Raw genomic sequence first — 19,981 nt, forward strand, 5'->3', positions numbered from 1 at the left:
ATAGGCAAGCTGGGAGGCAGGGGAGCGATGCATTCCTGAAACTAAATGGTCAGACAGCCTTTTCATTGCAGCTATATAGACATACAGTTACACATCCCTGGAGATTTTGATGGTGCAGCTTAAGCATTTCGGAAATATTCAGTAGTAATATATAAGCTCGGAGTCACAATGTTGATGTGCATTCGGCTTACCCCTACTAAACAATAAGTAAAATCAGACTCCTGATTCTAGAATCTCTGATTTCATAAAGCGTTTACCCACAGCCCTCTACTAGCCTTTATATGTTAGCATTTACATTCAATTTAACCATGGTAAGTGTTATTGCAGTTTAATTATTTTTTACTATAGAGAATATGTAATATCTATCTGTCTGTATACAAGCAAACCAAAGAGTACAGCAGTATGCTTTATGCGCTAAGCCTAGTATAACCCCTGACACCACACTCCCTGAAGAAGCACATTGCGAAACACGCATTGGGATCTGCCTATCCCGCCTCTGCAGCAGATTGGTCTCCTCGGTTTGCCTATGCTTTGTTACTTTGAGTCATTCAATATACCAGTGTCAGTGCCTGTACTTGGCCCAGTTTCCTCCTGGATTTTCACCTGTATTTGGATTGCTATCTTATATAGAAATGTATGTCACTTCTTACCAATTCTTAACATCTGACTGCTCCTTTCTATTAGGTCGGTTTTGACCACTTTATAAACTTTGCACTTTATATTACTTTACTCATAGTTATTTCCCTTCAGGTTATTTCATGGCCTGATGACTATATACTTATAGAGTCACTACCTGTGTATTTCTTTCTTTTTTGACTCCTATTAGGCACGTATATAGACCTTTATACCAATCCCTTGCTCATACGTGGCACTAAGGTGTTGCTACCCTTTTATATTTTATATATTTGTTCATGTTTATACTATATCAATATATATATTTAGTACTGCTCTGTTATCCATTTTTCCTTTGGTTATCAGCTATATACAACCATTACAGTGGCGATTCATCAAGACTTGAGTAGCACAAGCTCACTCTATGCCAGTCTTGACAGAGTAACGACACCAAAGAGTCTCTTGCCACTTAATGAATTTGGCGCCTCTTTCAAGAAGAGTCACACTGACACATTTGGTGAATTCCACAAGGTGAGAGGCCACATGTCACCCCAGCTCCTCCTCTCCAGCCCTGCCCATTTCAGCAGAGCTGATCGAAAGTGGCGAGAAAAAAACAAACAACATTTTTGCACAGAAACGTTGTGACTTTTCCAATGTTTTATGCTACTTTTATGGTGAAAAGCTTTCATGTATTGGCCCCTATATTTGTCTATCCATCCTGATCTAATCCTAAATCAAGTTATAATTGTAACGTAAGTAACACTGACTGTACTTGTCATGGCTTGGTATATATTGTACAGCAAGAAACCATTGAGTTTTTGAAGTTGGTGTTAGAACCCATAAAAAAGTGGGCAAGAGCAGGGAATGAGCAGCTTTGACAGGGGCCAAACCGTGATGTCTACACAACTTCTACAGAGTTTCTTCAAAGGAGATGGAAGGCCAATCGGCCAAGTGTTAGTCATTGGCATTCATAACTAACTGATGTAGATAGAGAGCAAATACTAACATGTCTGGTTATTGCTGACAATGACAGAAAGACGCCAGAGCATAAGGCGCATCATAGATTGCACTGTAATGGGTTGAGCAGCCTGACCTCCATCTATGGCCGAATGTGCCTACAAATTGGCATATGAGCATCAGAATTGAAGAATGGAGAAAAGGAAGATGTTGCCTACATTTCTTTCACAACATGTGGATGGTTGCGCACGTTGCTTACTTTAGGAAAAGATGACACCAGGATGCATTAGAAAGGAAGGCAAGCAAGTAGATGCATGTTGCTGCTCTGGGAAACCTGGGTCTTGTGGATCTTAGTTTGGCATATCCCACATCCCTGAATCCCATACTCTTGAAGTGCATTGAGAAGACCGCAAAGAGTCCAAAGTGATGATTCTCACTCCAGATTCCCCAGATTGCTACTAATGCATGGTGTTCTGTAGGCCGGAGCAGTGTGGACAATGAAGAGGACACATCACAAGAGAGCACCTGTCCCTTCAAACACGTGATGAAGGGGATTGCCGATGGCTGGATGTCCATAATCTGTCCTGAAGATAGGCTTTCAAATTTAGAAAACTTTATAACCCCTTTAATAACAGAAAGTATTGCCTGTTATTCCAGTTCCATCATTGTACAAAAAAATCACTCAACTTTCTAAACACGTGCCTTCTTACATATAACAAATTGGAAAAAAATAATGTTCAGGGACTGAATTTTTTTTAAAAAGATATCAGTCTGTTTGTTAATGTAAAAAGTCATTGATTACTGATGCATGTGCCCAGCTATGATATATGAATATGTCCCCCATGTCAATTACCTCTGGCTTTCCCAATAATAAGGTGGAGACCAACAAGATTACTGGTGTTAGTGAAACTCCAGAGAGCCAATTATCTAGATTGACACTTCCCTAGTTTATAGCTGGCCATAGAACTTCACTTATAGCTAGCCATTATCTTTATTTGGGTGGCTTCTTTTAATGAGCATAATCTATCAGTAGCTATTGGATCCATTCTTTTTCTGTGATAGTTAGATGGGCAGGAGAAATTTCACTCTATAGGTTATATGCTGTCATATTTAAGGCGAAGTTCCCATCATAAAGCGTTAAATCAGTAAAGTAAAAACAGAGAGTGAAGACAAAATATTTTTTGTTGATTCATTGAATCATAATTGACCAATAACAATTTTTCAGTTGCGGAAGTCAAATGATGCTGAAACCATTTATCCGCCCCATCCGCATTGTTACAGTACAAGGTCTTTTCTGACAATAGAAAAGTGAACTTGGAACATAGAAAAACCTTTTCAGGACTGTTAGCTTACAGTCTTAGTTCGAACAGGATTCCTATGATGTCATTACATTATAAATGATGTCGTGTAGGCAAATACTAGCCTTTTGGTTTTGGTAAATAACATCTTAGGGCGCTTTCTGTTGTCCTTGACCATCGGTTCATCTCGGATCACAATGCAGTGACCGTATCTCCCGAACCGAGCGCGACCTCCTCGTAGAAATATATGAAGCTGTCACAGTCGGATAGGGAGACACACTGCCAGTCCGTGAATTGCGATCCGAGATCGGACCGATGATCACAGACATCTGAAAGAGTCCTTAGTTGGCAACGGATGAATACTAGGCTTTTTATTAGGTTTCATGTTTGGAGCCTTAATGGATCCTACATATTTCTTAGTTTGTTCGGTTCAATTCCTGAATCCCATGTGAAAAAAATTCCATAAAATGTCGACAATGTGAAGCTCTTCACGGTTGAATGGGATTCTTTCCCACTAAAAGTATTGTTTCTAGAGATGAGCAGTCCTGTTTTGGGGGTGACTTAGAGCAAAATATGGTAGCGTATAATGATACGGGGGTACCCATGCCATCATATAGTCTCCTGTCCGTAAATTCCTTTTCTTTCATCGGAAGCATTGGCAGCATGTATTCCACTACATAAGCTCGTTGAAGGTCTCTTTATTTCAGCATTGATTGATTCTTTCCAGCTATAGTCCATTTCTCTCCTAGGTGTTTACCTTCCTGTATAAATTTTGCTAATTCCATCTGTCACCTCTGCAGATTACATTACCAGAATGTTATCTTTGCTTTGATCTGACTCCCCTCAGTCTATGTGATGAATCTTCCCTACTGTGGAAGAACATGAAAGATTCTTCAATGTACTGCCTGGAAAAAAGAAAGAGGCTTAATTGGTTCAGTAGTAAATAGCGAACTTCACAGATTTTTTCTATTGTCTATTGGAGTCTTAACAGCCAGAATATGGTCTCACAATTGGTAGCCAAATCTACTCAAAAGCTAAACCAGACAAAAAGAAAAAGCTAAACCAGACATGAAGCTGATTTGTTTGGGTGCAGATTTACAACAACAAAAACTGAAGAATAAAAAAGCAGATACAAAACAATCAAGTCATAAAACAAACCACCATCATAGTTGTAGAAGTGCTGATCTAAATCATTTATCTAAAAGTTCTCATCAAAGCCAAATCCTACTCAGAAATTAAAGCAGTTAGCAAAGTAATGTGTCTGCATGCAAATGGCATTGCTAATGGTAAAAGTAAAAAATAAATACCCGGTAATAGAAATGAAACAACAAACTGTAAAATAAGCCTAAGATAGCTCCCCTGTCCTTTCACAAAATGAGTGAAACTAGAAAAAGGTGGTCTTACTTCTTCAAGCCCCATAACAAGTTAAAACTGATTTTGGTGCCCATACCAGTCTAATATGACTAGGAAATGTCCCAGTTGTCAGCCGGTATCTTGTCATCGTCTCTTGAGTTGGTGGTTTCTTTTCACCCAACAGCACTACCTTCCCTCACTTCCCAGCATACATTGATCCTGTCATTGTCCAGTGGCTTGTCTGACCTAAACTAAAAGCCATCCTTTCTGTTATGTCGTGTGACAGGAGAGCAGAAGCAGAGAGACCAAGCCTTGCCCCAACTTTCTAGATTTTCTACCTCTGGAGATGGATTACACTTCAGAACAGGCAGTGGACCGCTGGCTAGAAGTGCCACACCTCGTGACTGGTATTTTGTAATGATTTTGTTCATGATTTTTTAAGGAACCGGTCAGGTTCCCTCAAGCCACCAAACTACCACTAATATCATACACATCATTATCCTTATTTTTTTAATCAGGTGCATTGTCTGGATAAACTCTGGCGTGATGACCATCATAAATGCTTTTGTTTCTCCTCTGTTGATGTGCTAATCAGCCAGGTCTAGTATGTTTGGCGTGGCTTCTATTTCCCTGGACTAGTTCTGGCATTGGGTGCTACATTGTGCGCCAGCATGAGATCTTCCATGCTGAAGCTATGAATGGCGAAACACAGAGTGTTCTTGCTGCTCATAGCTCAGGAGTTGTCTGTCACCACACACTTAATTAAAATGTATTGGAAAGGGAAGTGTCCCAGAATGGGTTAATCTAAACTCATGACTTCTAAGGATGATGGGGGTATAAACCTTCCTAACGCTAGGGATTACAATCTGCTGTGGTCCCATGCTGTAATGTCTTTATACTCTCTTTTACTCCACCTTCCCAGGAGCTGCGGTATGATCAGACCATGTTCCTGTACGGTCAGACACAGCCATTACACAGTACACAGCAGGGGCACATTTATAAGATTATCTCAGCACAGGAACATTTTATATAAACACATCCAATTGTGGAAGGTATTATTATTCCAAAATCTATTGATTAAAATGAACTTTTGCTCATGCATGAGACTATTTTCGCATTCAGTATTTCTAAAACAGACCCAGCAGCAGATAAGTTAACTGCTTGCCCCAAATGCCAACTTCCTAATTCTAATCTTTACCATGGCATTTGGCTGTGCCCAGATACTGCATCTTTCTAGAAATCAGTCTCAAATTTAGAAAGCACATTTTATACCTCATTACACCCCCTATCTCCTCAAATAGCACTCCTCCACTACTGAGAAGGCTCAGAGTTAGACAATAATGTCTGCAAACGTTTGCATATCATAATACTGCTATTGAAGAAATGAATTCTTAAACACTGGTTAAAACCCTTCTCCCCCTCTATACCTGACCTGATAACCCAGCTTAAACTTTATTTGGAGACTGGATGGTGGCCCAATTCTAACGCATCGGGTATTCTAGAATATGCATGTCCACGTAGTATATTGCACAGCCCACGTAGTATATTGCCCAGTCACGTAGTATATTGCCCAGCCACGTAGTATATTGCCCAGTCACGTAGTGTATTACCCTGTCACGTAGTATATTGCCCAGCCACGTAGTATATTGCCCAGTCACGTAGTATATTGCCCAGTCATGTACTATATTGCCCAGTCACGTAGTATATTGCCCAGTCACGTAGTATATTGCCCAGTCATGTACTATATTGCCCAGTCATGTACTATATTGCCCAGTCACGTAGTATATTGCCCAGTCACGTAGTATATTGCCCAGTCACGTAGTGTATTGCCCAGCCACATAGTATATTGCCCAGCTACGTAGTATATTGCCCAACCACGTAGTATATAGCCCAGTCACGTAGTATATTGCCCAGCCACATAGTATATTGCCCAGTCACGTACTGTATTGCCCAGCTACATAGTATATTGCCCAGCCACATAGTATATTGCCCAGTCACGTACTATATTGCCCAGTCACGTAGTATATTGCCCAGCCACTTAGTATATTGCCCAGCCACGTAGTATATTGCCCAGCCACGTAGTATATTGCCCAGCCACGTAGTATATTGCCCAGCCACATAGTATATTGCACAGTCACGTACTATATTACCCAGCCACATAGTATATTGCCCAGTCACGTAGTATATTGCCCAGTCACGTAGTATATTGCACAGCCCGCGTAGTATATTGCACAGCCTGCGTAGTATATTGCCCAGCGCGCAGTATAATGCCCAGCCCGCGTAGTATATTGCCCAGTCCGCGTAGTATATTGCCCAGCGCACGTAGTATACACTGTGTTCCAAATTATTATGCTAATTGGATTTAAGTGTCATAAAGATTTAATTGTTTTGTTTTTCAAATAAACTCGTGGATGGTATTGTGTCTCAGGGCTCAATGGATCACTGAAATCAATCTTAAGGTAACGTTACACTTAGCGATTTACCAACGATCACGACCAGCGATACGACCTGGCCGTGATCGTTGGTAAGTCGTTGTGTGGTCGCTGGAGAGCTGTCACACCGACAGCTCTCCAGCGACCAACGATGCCGAAGTCCCTGGGTAACCAGAGTAAACATCGGGTTACTAATCGCAGGGCCGCGCTTAGTAACCCGATATTTACCCTGGTTACCATTGTAAATGTAAAAAAAAAAACAGTACATACTCACATTCCGGTGTCTGTCACGTCCCTCGCCGTCAGCTTCCCTGCACTGACTGTGAGCGCCGGCCGTAAAGCAGAGCACAGCGGTGACGTCACCGCTGTGCTCTGCTTTACGGTCGGCCGGCGCCGCTGACACAGTCAGTGCGGGAAGCTGACGCCGGGGGACGTGACAGACAACGGAATGTGAGTATGTACTGTTTTTTTTTTTATTTACTTTTACAGTGGTAACCAGGGTAAATATCGGGTTAATAAGCGCGGTCCTGCGCTTAGTAACCCGATATTTACCCTGGTTACCAGTGAACACATCGCTGGATCGGCGTCACACACGCCGATTCAGCGATGACAGCGAGTGATCAGCGACCAAAAAAAAGGTCCTAACGATCTCCCAGCAGGGGCCTGATCGTTGGTCGCTGTCACACATAATGATTTCGTTAACGATATCGTTGCTACGTCACAAAAAGCAACGATATCGTTAACGAAATCGTTATGTGTGACGGTACCTTAAAACACATGTGATAATTAGTTTTCCAGGTGATTCTAATTCAAGGAAAACTACTTAAAAATAATGGTCCACATTATTAAGCAGGCTACAGATTTCAAGCAATATGGGAAATAAAAAGGATCTCTCTGCTGCTGACAAGTATTAAATAGTGCAATGCCTTGGACAAAGTATGAAAAAATTAGATATTTCACGAAAACTTAAGAGTGATCATCATACTGTGAAGAGATTTGTGACTGAAACAGAGCATAGACAGAGTTCATGCAGGTAAATGCATAATGAGGAAGGTTTCTGCCAGACAAATTAATTGGATTAAGAGAGCAGCTGCCAAAAAACCATGACAAAGCAGCAAACAGTTATTTGAAGCTGCTGGTGCCTCTGGAGTCCCTTGAACCTCAAGGTGTAGGATCCTTCAAAGGCTTGCTGTGGTGCATAAACCTAGTATTCAGCCACCCCTAAACAGTGTTCACAAGCAGAAACGGTTGCAGTGGGCCCAGACATAGATGAAGACTAATTTTCAAACAGTCTAGTTTACAGATGAGTGTCGAGCAACCCTGGATGGTCCACATGGATGGAGTAGTGGATGGTTGGTGGATTGCCACCATGTCGCAACAAGGCTGCGACGTCAGCAAGGAGGCGAAGGAGTCATGTTTTGGGCCAGAATCATGGGGAAACAGCTGGTAGGGCCCTTTAAGGTTCCTGAAGGTGTGAAAATGACCTCTGCAAAGTATATAGAGTTTCTGACTGACAACTTTCTTCTATGGTCTAAAAAGCAGAAACGTGCCTTCAGAAGCAAAATCATCTTCATGCATGACAATGCCCCATCTCGTGCTGCAAAGAATACCTCTGAGTCATTGGCTGCTATGGGCATAAAAGGAGATAAACTCATGGTGTGGCCACCATCTTCCCCTGACCTCAACCCTATAGAGAACCTTTGGAGTATCATCCAGCAAAAGATCTATGAGGGTGGGAGGCCATTCATATCTAAACAGCAGCTCTGGGAGGCGATTCTGACTTCATGCCAAGAAATACAAGCAGAAACTCTCCAAAAACTCACAAGTTCAATGGATGCAAGAATTGTGAAGGTGATATCAAAGAAGGGCCCTATGTTAAAATGTAACTTGACCTGTTAGGAGGTTTTGGAGTTAAATAGCTTTTTTGTTCAGTGAATGTGACCTCCCAATGCTGCAAATTCCACAAATGAGCATTTTCAGTTCTTTAAAACATCAAATGTTTAGAAATTCTACTGTGCCTAATAATTTGGAACAGTGCATTTTGAGTTTTTATTCATTTTGGAGATTATATTGTTATCATTGGGCGGTTTCTTCAATAAAATTCGATGTATAATCTAACGGGTGATGACTTTTATTAGAATGACTGTCATTTGCACCGACCATTTAGAAAAATCCGAGAAAAATATAATTTGCATAATAATTTGGAACACAGTGTATTTCCCAGCCCGCGTAGTATATTGCACAGCCCGCGTAGTATATAGCAATGTGGGCATCATATCCCGGTAAAAAAAAGAATGAAAATAAAAAATAGTTATATACTCTCCTTCCGTTGTCCCCTGGATCCAGGAAGTGTTTACCGACGCTCCTCGCGCGCTCCGGTCTCAAGAGTGCATTGCGGTCTCGCGAGATGATGACGTAGCGGTCTTGCGAGACCGTTACGTCATCATCTTGCGAGATTGCAATGCATGGACCGGTCACCGGAGCGTCGCGAGGAGCGGGAAAGGCGCCGGAAGGTGAGTATATGATGATTTTTTTTTTTATTATTATTTTTAACATTAGATCTTTTTAAAAAACTATTGCTATCTTTTTACTACATTTTATATGAATGTCTACTTATTTCTCTACATTTCAGTTCACTCGTTGTGTATGTCCTATTCTAATGTATAATGTTCTTCTGTCAACTCCACTGTCATGTCAACTATGTAATTCTTTTATGATTTTTATGATTTAAGTTTTGATGCTATGATTTTTTGATTTTAGTTGTGCTGCTGTGATACTATAATTTCCCACGGGATCAACAAAGTGTATCGTATCGTATTGATGCTGCATAGGCAGCATCAATAGTAAAAAAGTTGGTCACACAGGGTTAATAGCAGCGGTAATGGAGGGGGTTACACCGCGGCATAATGCGGCCCATTAGCGCTGCCATTAACCCTGTGTGAGCGCTGACTGGAGGGGAGTACGGAGCGGGCACTGACTGCGGGGAGGAAGGAGCGGCCATGTTGCCGCCGGACTGCACCTGCCGCTGATTGGTCGTGGGCGTTTTACCACGACCAATCAGCGACTTGGATTTCCATGACAGACAGAGGCCGCGACCAATAAAATATCCGTGACAGAAAGCAGGAAAGACAGAAGGACAGACAGAAAGACGGAAGTGACCCTTAGACAATTATATAGTAGATTGAACAGAATTATGCCATTACAAATAAAGAATCACAAGCAGGTAGATTTCTACTAAAATGGAAAAAGTCTACTGGGAAATACTGTAATAAGGAGGAGAAAAGGAAAACTATGCCATCTTTCACACAACTGCTTGGTATATCCTGGAAGATCTTTAAAACAATTTTGGCCAGGTCCGAATTGATAGTTGACCGAGAAGTGAGAAACTATGGCTAGACTGAACTAATACTCTTATTTCTCTTTTTAAGATGTCTTTTATGATGACTTGTTTTATTGTTTAACCCTTTTTGACATTTATTTGTTTCCCTTTTGTTTTTCCAACTTAAATTTTGGGTATGAATTAACCAAATGGTCTCCAATTAGGATCCCGAAAATGTGGCATAAACCAAACTCTTGTTTAACCAGTCTAAGTACGGGATGAAAATGTTATCAATCTAGTTTGTTGGAGTTGTTGAAGTTACCGCCATTGTTTTAAAAACTGTTGCAATAAAAAAAAAAAATAAATAAATAAATATATATATATATATATATATATATATATATATATATATATAATATTCATTGGTGGCCCCATTGGGGGCTTTAAGGAGACAGATATATTCCTTTTAAATATTATCAGATTATCAAAAAAGAGACCGGGACTGTTTAACACCCATTTAGCACCCCACCTGTATTCTAAGTGCTCACCCCAGTGCGCGGACCCCTTCCGGTCATTGATGGCATGTCTTAGTAATATGCCACCATCTCGAGATTGATCTTTAAGTGCTCAGTGCAGTCACATTTTTTATTACTGCAGCTGGTCTGAGCTTTGTGGTTCTCATAGGTGACTATACAGATTTACTTAGAGCTTGTCAGAGGAACGTTCTGTTCTGCGGCATAAGTAGCGCCCCCCACCCGCAATCTGCTTTCTACTTATTCAAAGTGCGATGAGTCTACAGGTATTTGGAATAAGTGCCGGTTTGAAAATCCCTTTTTCTTGTTATTAATGGCTTTGCAGGCGGTGGGAGAGCGACAAGTTCTTCGGCACTTTGAGCGACTGGAGAGTCAATTATTCAAAAGCATAACAGTGTTAAATTACATTTTGCTGTCTTGTAGTGGAAAGCTCAAATATACAGAGGAATATGAAATCATCTTCTCTACGGCCGACGGTTTCCTTCACGTGTTAACCTGAAGAAAGCAGTTTGGTTTTTTTTCCGCCTTCTGGAGTAGACCGAGTGCTCATTTTTAAGGCTGATGACGTTCTGGTCCAGCGGTTTCGTCAGAACTCTTACCTTCCTTCTATAACGTATTAGTTTCCAAGGTCCCGTACTGGGAAATGTCTGCTGCGGTGATCACCACCATTTGGGCTTAGCACTTCATTTGTTGGTTACAGTGTGTGATTCAATGTGCATACAATGGATCTTCTGTTTGAAGAAGGCAAATTGGTACTAAGGGAAATCTTAATTTTAGGGGATCATTCCCATCTGGACATTTCTGGTTTATTTGTAAGATATGTTGATGCTGTTTTCACCTATGGAACCATCAGCTATCTGTCCTATCTAGAGAATGGTGGTCCCCACATCCCCTATTCAAATTTACAGAAGATACTAGAATAGTCAGTCACTGGTTTCCGTAGTGAAAGCCCCATGCAGAGGGTCACTTTAACCCCTTCACTGCCGTACATGTACAGTGGTTGTGCGCCATCAGTCTATGAGCGGGCTCAGTTATTGAGCCCGCTCCATGCAGTATCAGGGCCTGCTGTTATATAGCACCTGACAGTCACTGGTGCGACCAGAGTTAGCTCTGATTGCATCACTTTAACATCTTCAATGCTGCTGTCAATCATGACAGAGGCACTTAACAGCCTTTAACATGGCAGAACGTAACAGGCTTTAAAAAGGCAGCACTCACTTTTGATAAATACTGGTGTCAAATACTGACCAAATACTGAGCGTGTGAATGTGGCCTCACTGGATAATACAGGAACATTTTTTTTTAACACAGCCAATTGTGGATCTTATTATTATTATTATTATTATTATGATTATTCAAACATTTATTGATTAAAATGTATTTTATTCGTAGGACAAACTTTTACATTTCCCCATGCAGCTCTAGTGCTACCTCCCTGCTGCTGCCCCTTGTCTTTATTGACATGGCTGCAGGATGAGGTCTCGACTACAGCATGTGACCACCGCAGCCAATCACTGGGATCAGCAGTGATGATGAGGTAGGCGGCGCATTATCCTGTGACTGGCGGCAGTGGTTATATGCTCTAGTCATGACATCACCTCTATCAATGGTTGTGGGCTGCTGTATACCGTAAGTAATGCTGTGTTTTGTTATTTTTTGCAAAGCAAGCCTGTTGACTAAATAAATAAACTGAAAGTGGAAAACATCATTAACACGAAAAATATAACAAAAAATTGTAGCAGGTATTAAATTAGTGAAAGAATAATATTTCAGTGCTAATTACACCTATACACTGTAATTGTGTATTATCAAAAATAACATGTTGTTTAAATCAATTTTTTGTGTTAAATGCATTTTTTAAGACTGTCGTACTTTTTATTTATTTTTTTTTTCAATCTTCCATATCTATTAAAAAACAAAAAAATTTCAATTTTCACAATGGCCAGTAGGACATATACTAGACTCGCAAACTCGAGCATATTACTGAAAACTGCCCGCTTCTTAGACCATGTAAACTTACACTAGACAGTCCTGAAACGAGCCAGATTTACCCTAGTGTTTCATGCTGTTTAATAAATCTGTCTAAGACCGGAGTAGGACACAATGTATAAAAAATCGGTCTGATTTTGTCTGCTGAGAAGCGCGCAAATGTTCTCCGTATGGTGATCCGTATGTAATCCGTTTTCAAAGCAATGATGATATTTTCTCACATCTAAGGATCCGTATGACATGCGTATGGCTTTACATTTCTCACTGCTTTTCCCCAATTAATTTAATGGCTCAATTGGCTGAAATGTGGAAAATATGTGCGTATTTTTCGCAAGTCACACTTATGGTCCCTATGGTGTCCGATTTTTTTTCTCGCACCCATAGAGTTGCATTGGCGAGACTCGGCCGATATACTCGTAAAATCGCAGCATGCTGCAATTTCACTCGCATGCTGAATATGCCCGAGAAAACAAAAGGTGATCTGAGTTTCCCCATAGATTAATACAGGTCCGAGTGCTATGCGATTTTTTTAGCGCATAGCACTCGTCTGTATTCTACAGTAGTGTGACTCCGGCCTAAATGTAAGGCTTTCTTGTGGTAACACCACCTATTAGTTAGCATCCCTGGTGCTAGAAATGTGTGCAGAATTTTGGCACATTTGTTTTTTTCATTATGTCGCATGTTATGCCACCCCATTTTCCCGATAAGCCACATTCTGTCTTCAGTGAGGCCACGCTCTCTAGTCAGATTAAAAGGGTCCTCTAACAGTGAGGTAAAATAGAGTCCCTGATATCATTTAAGCTGTAGCCCGACCTAGTCACGTGTCAATGCGGGCTACTGACTGAAGACATACAGCTCTTGTAAACTGGGTCTCAACTGACAGGTGCTGTAACACACGTACCCCATCATCACTAGGAGCACAGCTGTGATATGCAAAGAAATATGTTTTAAACCACCCACATTGTGATCAGCAAGGAAATCTCCAGCTTCGTCCTACTTCTATTCCTCAACCATTAGTTTGACAACTGTATTGCAGTGTGCAGAAACTGACTTCACCCACCTGAAAAGCAAACACTGAGGAGCATAAAGCTGGGCAGGAGATAACCACTGTTGTGCTTAGCGAGGAAGAGATATTTGAGATATATTCCTTCTCATGATGGCCATCTACTGAGATATGTGTCATACAGCTTTTGTCAGTTGAGACGCAGGTCTTGGGAGCTGTATGTCTTCAGTTTGCAGCCCATACTGACACGTTTCTAGGCAGGCTGCAATTTTAATTATATCAGGGACACCATTTTATTTTGTCGGAGAACACCTTTACGTCCAAAACAGTGTCTAAAACACATCATAAACATAGTTTAAACCATGAAAAATTTATGTTTTGCAAATTACGGCAGAATTCTAGCGCATCTAGCTTGATAAGTATGCCCACAGTTCTTAAGTGCAGACTTTTCAGCATTTTCATTACTTTTCAGGATCACAATGAAAAGTAACACCATTACATACAGTACAGACCAAAAGTTTGGACACACCTTCTCATTTAATTTTTTTTCTGTATTTTCATGACTATGAAAATTGTACATTCACACTGAAGGCATCAAAACTATGAATTAACACATGTGGAATTATATACTTAACAAAAAAAGTGTGAAACAACTGAAAATATGTCTTATATTCTAGGTTCTTCAAAGTGGCCACCTTTTGCTTTGATTATTGCTTTGCACACTCTTGGCATTCTCTTGATGAGCTTCAAGAGGTAGTCACCGGGAATGGTATTCCAACAATCTTGAAGGAGTTCCCAGAGATGCTTAGCACTTGTTGGCACTTTTGCATTCACTCTGCGGTCCAGCTCACCCCAAACCATCTCGATTGGGTTCAGGTCTGGTGACTGTGGAGGCCAGGTCATCTGGTGTAGCACCCCATCACTCTCCTTCTTGGTCAAATAGCCTTCACAAAGCCTGGAGGTGTGTTTGGGGTCATTGTCCTGTTGAAAAATAAATGATGGTCCAACTAAACGCAAACCGGATGGAATAGCATGCCGCTGCAAGATGCTGTGGTATCCATGCTGGTTCAGTGTGCCTTCAATTTTGAATAAATCCCCAACAGTGTCACCAGCAAAGCACCCCCACACTATCACACATCCTCCTCCATGCTTCACGGTGGGAACCAGGCATGTAGAGTCCACCCATTCACCTTTTCTGCGTCACACAAAGACACGGTGGGTGAAACCAAAGATCTCAGATTTGGACTCATCAGACTAAAGCACAGATTTCCACTGGTCTAATGTCCATTCCTTGTGTTCTTTAGCCCAAACGAGTCTCTTCTGTTTGTTGCTTGTCCTTAGCAGTGGTTTCCTAGCAGCTATTTTACCATGAAGGCCTGCTGCACAAAGTCTCCTCTTAACAGTTGTTGTAGAGATGTGTCTGCTGCTAGTACTCTGTGTGGTGTTGACCTGGTCTCTAATCTGAGCTGCTGTTAACCTGCGATTTCTGAGGCTGGTGACTCGGATAAACTTATCCTCAGAAGCAGAGGTGACTCTTGGTCTTCATTTCCTGGGGTGGTCCTCATGTGTGCCAGTTTCTTTGTAGCGCTTGATGGTTTTTGCCACTGCACTTGAGGACACTTTCAAAGTTTTCCCAATTTTTCGGACTGACTGACCTTCATTTCTTAAAGTAATGATGGCCGCTCGTTTTTCTTTACTTAGCTGCTTTTTTCTTGCTATAATACAAATTCTAATATTCTATTCAGTAGGACTATCAGCTGTGTATCCACCAGACTTCTGCACAACACAACTGATGGTCCCAACCCCATTTATAAGGCAAGAAATCTCACTTATTAAACCTGACAGGGCACACTTGTGAAGTGAAAACCATTCCCGGTGACTACCTCTTGAAGCTCATCAAGAGAATGCCAAGAGTGTGCAAAGCAGTCATCAAAGGTAAAGGTGGCTACTTTGAAGAACCTAGAATATAAGACATATTTTCAGTTGTTTCACACTTTTTTGTTAAGTATATAATTCCACATGTGTTAATTCATAGTGTCACAGTCATGAAAACACAGAAAAATCTTTAAATGAGAAGGTGTGTCAAAACTTTTGGTCTGTACTGTACGTATTCAAAAGATAACACTTCTTTACAAACAAAGAGGTTCTGAGTCAGTCTACCGCTTCTAATATCCCTATAAAGAACAGGAATTAGGAGTCTAATATGAGACATATCCTTCAATACTTGGCTTTCACCTTTGTACTAGGCAGTAGAAGCCTTGATGTGCAGAGCAGCTGCCATTTGTTCGTGCTTGTCAATTTATTTTTCAAAGTGGAAAATGTTGATTTGCATCTAAAAGGCCAAAAAGAACCCGATTTTAGGTGTGAAAATGCACTTAATGCATGTACATTAACCTACCATCCTGTAAATCATGTTGCCTTTAAAGTTCATAGATGCGAGCCAGCTTCAAGTACAGGTAACCTTAAGAGTTGTTCCTGAAGGTTACATGTTTTATTCAATGTGAAAAAGTCATATTTTAATTGTAGAAGATAGATGCAAGGGTATTAGCCACTGAAGACCTCATTTTTCACTCTCCTAAAATGCTGTAGATTTGCATTTTCCCTGCGTGCACCGTTCCATTACAAAGAGCATAAGTGCACAGGCATCTGTAATATCCGGGCTAGAGATGAGTTTTTCCTCTTAAAACATTGTTTATTTGTTCACATTTTAGTTGTATTTTTTCGTATTTTCTTGTTTTATTATTATAGCTTTTTTATGACTTATTGTACAATTCTTCTGAACTAAAAGAAAACAGTTAGATGAGGGAGGGGGTTATTCATAGCTCCCATGGTGAATGTGGATATCCTTAAGGCCCCTTCACATTTAGCGACGCTGCAGCGATACCGACAACGATCCGGATCGCTGCAGCGTCGCTGTTTGGTCGCTGGAGAGCTGTCACACAGACCGCTCTCCAGCGACCAACGATGCCGGTAACCAGGGTAAACATCGGGTAACTAAGCGCAGGGCCGCACTTAGTAACCCGATGTTTACCCTGGTTACCATGCTAAAAGTAAAAAAAAACAAACACTACATACTTACCTACAGCTGTCTGTCCTCCAGCGCTGCGCTCTGCTTCTCTGCTCTCCTCCTGTACTGTCTGTGAGCCGGAAAGCAGAGCGGTGACGTCACCGCTCTGCTTTCCGGCTCACAGCCAGTACAGGAGGAGTGCAGAGCGCAGCGCTGGAGGACAGACAGCGGTAGGTAAGTATCTAGTGTTTGTTTTTTTTTACTTTTAGCATGGTAACCAGGGTAAACATCGGGTTACTAAGCGCGGCCCTGCGCTTAGTTACCCGATGTTTACCCTGGTTACCAGTGAAGACATCGCTGGATCGGTGTCACACACGCCGATCCAGCGATGTCAGCAGGAGTCCAGCGACGAAATAAAGTTCTGGACTTTGTTCAGCGACCAACGATCTCCCAGCAGGGGCCTGATCGTTGGTCGCTGTCACACATAACGATTTCATTAACGATATCGTTGCTACGTCACAAATAGCAACGATATCGTTAACAATATCGTTATGTGTGAAGGTACCTTTATTCACTGTAGTTACCCTTTTTTACCAATTCAAGTAAGCACTGTTGTCCCAGGGCCATCACTTATGTGAAAGCAACTAGTCTAATGGCCCATTTAGAAAAGCCAGTGATCGGGGAACATGCATTCTGAATCCTAACTATTGGCCCTTCTAAAAATTCGAATTAGAAATCATTGTTATTGGCAGCACGCAAGCAACTGATGTTCTGCCGATAACCTAGTAATTTATGGGCATGGAATATTCACTGTCCTGTCTGGTCAGGCCAATGACTTATGCTTGGCTTGCATGAAACCTCTCAGTCATCATTCATGGTCTGGATCAGTCTGTGATAAAGGGTCCTATCTGCAGATTGAAAACCATACATTTGCTGTTATTTTGATATTATTCTCTTTATGGGGGTCTACATCCTGAGACCCCCATGATTGCCTAAATTACTCCCCCCCCCTCACAGAGGTGCAAAATTCAGGAGACAGGAGCGGCTAGTTCCTGCCACAGTGTGCTTCCTGTTATGCTAATGTAGCAACTCACTTGGGAAAATAGGTAAAGCTGAAAAACTGCAACTGCCCCTGCCGATTCCTGTACAGATTGCAGATCCTGACCCCGCAGACCCAGTTGTTTCTGCGTGAGCTGAGATAGCCCTAACCACAGACTAGATGATGGCAACTCGGACCTATGCTGCCTGAAAGGCTGTCGAGCGCTTCATGTTCCTCCTAAAGAACTGGTGGGCAGAGCAGAGATTAAATTATCTACAAAAGGGAAAGTATGTTGAAAAAGGAAAAGATCCCAGAGTGAGTAAAATAAACCACAAAATACAAAATAAAGGATTAAGTATGTACTATTAGAGAATATGACGACTACTCCCTAAAAAGAAACACGAGCTAGGTGCAGGGTAAAGAACAAAAACGGAAAGAGAAAAACCATAGCTTTTCTTTCACTGATTGGCTTTATTCTGCAGCAGTATGGCTGGACATCCAAGTGAGACTATCACCAACAAGAAATACTAACAAGGTCACAGTATATAAAGCCACACCCGAAAGATGATAGGGTAGATAAATTAGTAAATGAAAACATCTGTAATCCTAAACTGATTGCAGCAATGATAACAGAAATACTCAGCGAAAAGATGTCTGCTGTGGCCCGGCGGACAGAGAAGCCGACCACAAAGCACAGGCTCAAGGGTTCAAACCCAGAAGCACGACCCTTCCTATTGTATTCATACTCAGTTCTGTGCGCACCTCCTGAGTTGTACACGTCTTGGAATGTTTCTGAGCAATCGGTGGAGGTCTCAGGATCTGGACCCACACTGAACTACTTGCATTTAAGACAACAACATATGGAAAAAACTAGCAGCAAATCTTTACTTACTCTTTAAAGGTTTATGCCCATCTTAGCAAGGATAGATGATACCTTGCTGGTGGTACCAATGCTAGGACCCCCATAATTCTGAAAACGCGTCTGATGTGCCTGCTGAAATGGAGTGATGGCCGCGCATGTGCTCCAAGTCCTTTGCATAGGTGACAACTGAATGAGATGGGAATAACCCTTTAAAGTTGCGGTTTTCTGCAACCTGCTTGCTCATCATATTTCTAAGGAAAAGCCGAAAATCTTTTCCAACGTTAAAGGGGTTGTCCACTACTTTACTATTGATGCCCCATCCTTGGGAATAGGAGCTGAGCTACCGTTCTTGGCATCAACCATTAAACAGTGTAATTTGCTGTGGTGCTCTGCTCCATACATCCGACCTCTACTGATAACAGCGGATCAGTGGTGATGTCAGGTATCGGACCCCCACTAATCTGATATTGATGACCTACCCCCTTTATGGCAACCTAAGTAGAGAAATTATAATACATTTCTGTAAGACCTGATGCATATGGCCTATCATGTGTCGGATGGATCCATAATATTGAGCCAATAGATTACTATGGACCCACACTTTAATCCTGTGGTTTTATACCATAAATTACTATATTACTATACCGTAAATGCTTAGGGTTGTTTTTTTTTTTTTGATGTGCAGAACATAGTGCTGCATATATACAAAACTTGGTGACTGTGTGCCGCCATACAACTTTTCCAAACCCTACATTTTTTTTAATTTACGTTTTTATTTATTTGACCATTTTGGACCAAACTGCAAAAAAAAACAACCTATTCCTTCATCTTGGCATCCTTTTACAAGGTATTTTTTTTTATTTTTTAAAAGAATGTATTGATCAAAAAAAAGTTCAAAAGAAAATTGTGTCAATGGGAGTCATTTATTTCCCATTGTGTCTAATTTCAGGCAATTTACCGTAATTACAGCCTTTGCCCGTAGCATTGCCACTTACAAAACACTGCTGAATATATTTAATCTTTGTGTTTTCAGAACAATTCTGCCTCTGATCAATTTATTTATTGTCGTCAACTTGGGGCATATTTTCGGCGCTGCATAAATCACGATGGCCGGCTACTCTGCCCTCGTTAATATTCATAGTGGGGATTATATTAGCTTTAATCTAATAGAAGCTGGCGGCTACACACCAGATACAGGTGGCTTGGAACAATGAATATTGATGCAGCAATTGCAGGCGACTAAGTCCAGCTGCACCAGACCAATATGTTTTCCCCGAGTTTCTGATAAAGAAGGGTTTTCCAACTCTAGGAAGTATTGGCGTGTTTGAAGAGATCTCTCCTTCACTGCTAGAAATAGATGTAAGATTGTTACTCTCGGTTTACATAGGGATCGGCTCCGGTTTGTTTAGGATTCTTTTTGCAGCCAAGGGTGGGAAAACTATTCTTATCTTTAAGAAAAATAAAATAGAGACTTTAGATATTAGAAAAAAAAACTTTTTGACAGTGATGGTAATCAATGAGTGGAACAGGCTACCACGAGAGGTGGTGAGTTCTCCTTCAATGGAAGTCTTCAAATA

At 41.2% G+C, this 19,981-nt stretch overlaps 1 protein-coding gene across 3 annotated transcripts in view; it reads left to right on the forward strand.

The window, feature by feature from the left end:
* IPO11 (importin 11) overlaps positions 1 to 19,981 on the forward strand; it is a 628,234-nt gene that overhangs the window by 354,388 nt on the left and 253,865 nt on the right. The window lies entirely within an intron of this gene.

Source organism: Ranitomeya imitator, chromosome 1 (genome assembly GCF_032444005.1).
Source record: "Ranitomeya imitator isolate aRanImi1 chromosome 1, aRanImi1.pri, whole genome shotgun sequence".
In the NCBI taxonomy this organism is placed as follows: Eukaryota; Metazoa; Chordata; class Amphibia; order Anura; family Dendrobatidae; genus Ranitomeya; species Ranitomeya imitator.